Consider the following 6,372-nt stretch of genomic DNA (forward strand, 5'->3'; position numbering starts at 1 on the left):
GCTCCAATGATTTTGACATAGTTTGTAAAGATTTTGGTATTAAAAGAGAGAAGATAACTCCATATTCTCCACAACACAATGGAGTTGTAGAAAGAATGAATAAGACCTCGATGGAGAAGGCTAGGATTATGTTGAGTGGAGCTAGACTAGAAACTCTTTTTTGGGCAGAAGTTATAGCCATTGCCTGCTACCTAATAAACAGGTCCCCTACATATGCCCTTGTTGATAAGACACCAATGGAAGCATGGTCAGGCTACAAGCCTTCACTTAGACATCTGAGAGTTTTTGGTTGTGAGGTATATGCTCATGTGCCAAAGGAGAAGCAGACAAAATTGGACAAAAAAGCTATCAAATGTATCTTCATTGGATATATTTATGGTGTGAAAGGATACAAGCTTTGGGATCCTATTGCACAAAAAGGTATTTTACTCCAAAAGTGTTATTTTTAGAGAAACTGAGTCTTCTTCTATTACGGTGCAGCCAGAACGGATGAAAGAAAAGAAAGATGTGATTCAATTTCCTACTACACTTGAGAAAGTTAAATCAAGGCCATTAGAAAGACAAGATGGTAAAGAGAGCTCTACGAGTTTTGAATCATCAGAGGAAGAGGGAGAACCTTATCATGAACTTGAACTTGAACCTGAACCTAAACCTGATCTGGGTCGAAGGTCTGGTAGAGAGAGGAAAGAAACATAAAGGTATAGATATTCTCCTAATGATTGAAGGTTTATATTTGGCTTGAATGCTAATATTGATGAACCAAAATCTATAAAAGAGGCTCTTGGTACGAATGATTCAGAGTCTTGCTAAATCGTAATGGAAAAAGAGATGGCATCTCTTAAGAGGAATGACACATGGGACCTTATACCATTGCCAAAGGTCATAAACCTATTGGTTGTAAATGGGTGTTCAAAAGGAAGATGGGTTCAGATGGAAGAATTGAGAAGTATAAAGCACATTTGGTTGCAAAAGGTTACTCTAAGGTTGCAGGAATTGATTATGGTGAAAAATTTTCTCCTGTAGAAAAAATGTAATTTTTTCTCCTATAGCAAAAATGTAATTTTTTCTTTAAAAATATCTGATATCCAAGATTTTTTACCCAGTAGCATTGCAAGTGTATTGTAATCTTCCATATTTGAGAATAAATTGTGTGGATTTTGGAGGGTGGTGTTTTTCTCCAGGAAGGGTTTCCCCATGGTAATCATTGTGTTATGCATTCATTTTTGTTTTGATTATATTGTTATGCATTTTGAGATCTTTGCAATAGTTAGTTGAATTTACATAATCATCTCCTCAAAGATTAGTGTAGGAATTGATTCTGCACACCTTAGCTTTGTTACAAAATTCTCACTAATCAAACTAAACCCTAACCTTAATTAAAAATACCTATGTGTACTTATTACAAAATCACATTTAAAAGTATCCATTCAATTTAAAGTTAAACTTTAGAGTTATGTAGCCCATTTCATGAAGAACAATCACATATATTTTTGGATATGGTTCTGCGTGTCTTGCTCTATATTTTTGGTATTTTAATTATATTCTATGGTAGTAGTCTACATTAGAAAGGAGTCACAAAGTTAGGTTTCAATCTCAAAGTCCACATAATAACATAGCACAAATGAGAGGATAATAGGTAATAGGATTTAGGTTGAGGTGTAAACATGATTATCAAGAGCTAGGATAAGGATAAAATTCTACTCCCGTTACTTTTCAATTTGGATTACAAAAACATTATTTTATTGAAATAGGAATTTCATAAGAAGTTTGATATAGAATCTTTTGAAGACCCAACAAGATTTTAAGCATGCAATTAACGGAGCATCAAGTCATGTGCTAGATAATTCTAAAAAATTATAATCAAGAGCTTTCCAATAAACTTAAAAAATTGGGGAAAGATCAAATTCTAAGATCACCTTATGTGAATGGACAACGATAGAATTGAATAGTAGATAATTCCTCAAAAAAATTAGTCAAGCGCTTTTCAACAAATCTAATTAGATATCATGATCAAGCAATTTCCCTAAGCTTTCAAAACAGTCTTTTCTCCTTTGTAGAAAGGGTGTCCATAATGTTAGAGACCTTTGGGATTTTCATTCTATGAGTTGGATGACATGACAAATTATCAAAGATCAGTATAATCTATCTAATAAATATAAAGTATTTCTCATTTTTATTCACTCTTTGGTGCCTTTGAAAATGAGCATGAAGCTTTGTACTCCTTTTCATTGCAATTTCTACAAGGATTGGTTATGTTTGTCATCTCATTCTTTTTCACAGTTTCTCTTGAAATCTTGTTTGAATTCCAAATAGAACTTAGGGTTAATGAAAAATTTTGGTCAAAGCTTTCAGCTCAAATATAGAAATTGAAAGTCAACTCTGATGCACAATTAATTGCTTGGAGGATCTTACATTGCAAACTACCCATAGAAGACAGGTTGAAATGGATGATGGTCCAACCAGTTAATTGTCCACTCTGTCAAAAGCCTGAAAACATAAGACATATTTTATAGGGATGTTTGTTTGTCAAGAATAGTGGTATTCATTTTTTAAGGATCTAGCAGCTATTTTTCTGCATAAATTTTTTTGGAAAGAAGCCCTCCTTGATTTGCGATTGCATACTAATATCATTGCTGAGGCAGTTAGACATGTTAGTTTGTCTCATATATGAAAATACTGGTGTAAAACTGTTTTAATGTTCATCAGGAAGCTGCTCCTCTTGGGCTTTATTCAAACATTTCTTTTTGGTTGACTGCTCTCTTTTTGTAACTACAGAGTGAGGCTAAGAAGAACTTACAGGTAGATTTTGAAAAACTGCTTATTAAAAGGAAAGTGGTCATACATCATGGTATAGAGTCTTTCTTTCAGCTTTGACCCATGTTTATTGTATTTCTGTTTTATTACTATTGTAAAGACGAGCAAACATTGTAAAGCCTATAGCTCTGTTATTTTGGCTGTAGCAGCCATGATAAATTCTAATTAGGCATTGCTTTTACATGGCAGCCGTTTGCTGCCTTCTTCTTGTATTATTTTGATTTTTCCAATAAATAAATTAAAACTTAGAAAGTGGGGTAAAGACGATGTTTGGAGATGTTTTAAGCCACAATCTAAAAAACGACACATTGTCAGTTGCATAACATCAACGAAATTGTTATCGCAATATGTATATAGTAATCAACATTTTCCGGCCCTTTAGATGTCATTAAACTTCTATCTTATTAAACTTCTATCTTATAAAACATCTCATATCCAGCAAAACAACAGCAGTCGTATAATTGAAATGTCGATATCAGTGAAACAGTTTTTGGCTTTCCTTGTCGCTGAAGGATAATACATTTCTTATTATCGTCTCTTTATGGAAGTAGAAGCACTTGTTAGTGCGATACAGACGCGTTATTTAAACAGCATAAAGCATAGCAAACTAAATCATCCAGCAACTATATAAGCTGGAACACTCTTGGTGGCTCCATCATGGGCAGGAATCAAGCAGCTTAGGTGATCCTGTTCATCAAAACATATCTTAATGGTGAGACATCACAGTAAAGAGTTTAAAGAGCAACAGAGAAAAAGAAGAGGGTTTTGCGACTTACTTGCTGCAGTCGACGGAGGGAGTGATGGGAATGCCGATGTCTACGCCGCAGCGCTGGGGCAACTGGGCGGCTCTGGTGTAGTTAATGGGAGCTCCCCGGCCTATTAACGTCTTTATGCACTTGCACGCCGCCTTTCTGTCCTCAGTTGTCTTGGCAGCGGAGTTGAGACTCTTTATGCCGTCGCAGCACGCCTTTGCAGGCTCGGCGTTGGCCCCAGAAACAAAGGCAGTGCATTGCATTATATCTGAATCCACTGCCATGCACGATATAGCGGCGTATGCCCCTGCGGTAATCATCGCCATCACTGCAAGCACAACGTACACGAATTCCCTCACGCTTTTCATTTCTCTTGCCATCCTTACTCTCCACAAATCACTTGTAAGTTCAGCTGTCTGAGAATTGGAGTTAAGGATTAGAGTATTTATAGATGGAGAGAGAGACTAAAGACAGATGCCATCAATGCAAAAAGGAGCAGTAGCATTAAATGCAAAGATTTTGTGTTTGTGAGGTTTAGTTTACAGTCACTGTCTTTTCTTATGAGGATTAGGAGAGTTGGTTTTCAATGTCTTCAAATCGTGATGCCAGGTCGCTGACTGCTTTAATCATACCTCTGAGCATAGTGATTGCTATTTTACAGGGAATCGTAACATACTACATCAGTACTTGTGTCTAGTTGATATGACGAGCAACAGAAATTCTTGATTTCCATAATAAATTTAGCCGATTTGAGGAAATAAAGTGATCATGTCCAAAGGATAACTGGTGATGTATGACCAGCTTTTAAGCTCTTCACTCACTTACATAGTCTTTCTTTCAGCTTTGACCCACGTTTACAGTTTTTTTTCGGGCACATAGATGCATGGGGATTCATTTCAAAAATATTTTCAAGAAAACATAGGGGAAATGATTCAGTAGTCACATGGGCTAATTTGGCACACCTACAATTCCTCATTCGTATGTCAAAATCTGCCAATATTTTTGGTGAAGCTATGTAGGTGAGTGAAGAGCTTAAAAGCTAACCTTTTGGCTTTCCCTCATTTACTGAGCTCTATGTAGAACTCACAGACTGCCAATTGCTCTAACACTATCATTTTCAACCTGGAACCCGTTATATTCACCCCGCAATAGCTGCTCAACAAAAAATAGTACTTTTACACAAATTGACCAAGAAAGCTAAAAAAAATGATCAACTATTGTACGTGTGATCGGCTATTAGTAATAAGGAGGTTTCAACATAGGAAAAAACTTTCACACACACACACAACAATGAGATAAAGTGCTAAGATAATGATTTTAGAGTGTACAAGGACACAATGAGAGCAGTAGGTGGTAACCACGGACATAGAGAACTAAAACTAATCTCTAATTCTAATCCATAATCTTTATCAACACAATCAATGAATCATTGTCTATTTGGTTGAGAAGTAGCAATTTTAGAACTATTATAATTGCAATCAAAATAATGACTCACAACCAGTCATATGTTTATACTATAAAATGATAAGCTCCCAATGCCAAGGTCATTCCTACAACCAGACCTTAATCATTTAGGCTATTTCAATGATTCAACTCTATTTGTACATATCTTTTTTGGAAATCAAAGGCACCATAGCTTTTATACTAAACATCACAATAATTAATCCACTCCTCTTGTATAAGGATTTTTTAATCATTCTTTCGACTTAGAACTATTCATTTAAATATTTTCTTTAAGTAACCTAATTACAAAATGATATAAATGAGATTTCAAACAAGTCCAATTCTTCATTCCAACATTGTTCTATGAACACACAAACCATATTATTCCAACATCATATATTCACATAATAATTAGATTAAGATGTGTCCAATAGTTATGCATAGTATGAGGATCCTGTTGATGTGTGTTTTATGACTCACCAAATAGTAGAACAAAATGCCAAAATATCTTATCCTCTCTTGAATAAAGTCTTGTATGCTAAGATTGCTAGATCTTCATACAATGACTTCAAGGTTCCTTTAATGCCAGGTCTTGACTGTGGATAAGATCAGTGGTTGATGTGATTTTCTGATGATCACAAGGGGCCTTATGTGTTTATTCATATTCATTTCAAGCCATACTGGATGTGGGAGCTATCTTAAGGTTTTGCAATGACGCGCTTTTTTTTTGGATTTCTATAGAATATGCAGAAATTAAATAGGATGGGGTTCAGGAATTCTATTCTAATCCTAAGGGTAGTGATAACAAAAAATAGTATTCTAGTGGACAAATTCCTCAATTTACTGAATTTCGCTTCGCCAAGTTATACTACAACTAAGCATGAAGTAGTGCAATCTTCAAGGGTTATGCCAAAGATTTTCATATCACTGCATACACCATCATAAAGAACAATGTATACAAATGATAGAAGTTCAGCATATGCATGAAAGGGGTTCAGGCTAACTTTACACAACGAATTAGAATCACTAAAACGTCAAAAGTATGAACCAAAGGAATTCATCAATACACCATTATATTCTCCATTGTAATCACCACGCATTGACTATGCTAAACTTAATCTACTTGAAGAAATTTAGGAGAACAAGCAAGCACTAAGACACGTCAAGTATTCACCAAACTCTGATGAAAACTTTATTATCTCAGTAGCTCATAGCATCAATCTCATAAAAATCTCCACTTACAAATAAGAAATGAGGCCTTTATATAGGTCCTCAATCACAATAGGTGGCTCGGACGATCATGATAACCGATGGCCCAGATCATGCCACATTAGCCCTAATTAGGGTTAGGGTAATGGAAGGG

General features: G+C 35.3%; 1 pseudogene; it reads right to left on the minus strand.

Annotated features, from left to right (window-relative positions):
• Positions 1 to 3,586: 3,586 nt before the first annotated feature.
• LOC149532945 (non-specific lipid-transfer protein pseudogene) lies at positions 3,587 to 3,946 on the minus strand (annotated as a pseudogene).
• Positions 3,947 to 6,372: the final 2,426 nt, after the last annotated feature.

This window comes from Cupressus sempervirens, chromosome 10 (assembly GCF_028749045.1).
Source record: "Cupressus sempervirens isolate cs-2001-9-10 chromosome 10, ASM2874904v1, whole genome shotgun sequence".
Classification (NCBI taxonomy): Eukaryota; Viridiplantae; Streptophyta; class Pinopsida; order Cupressales; family Cupressaceae; genus Cupressus; species Cupressus sempervirens.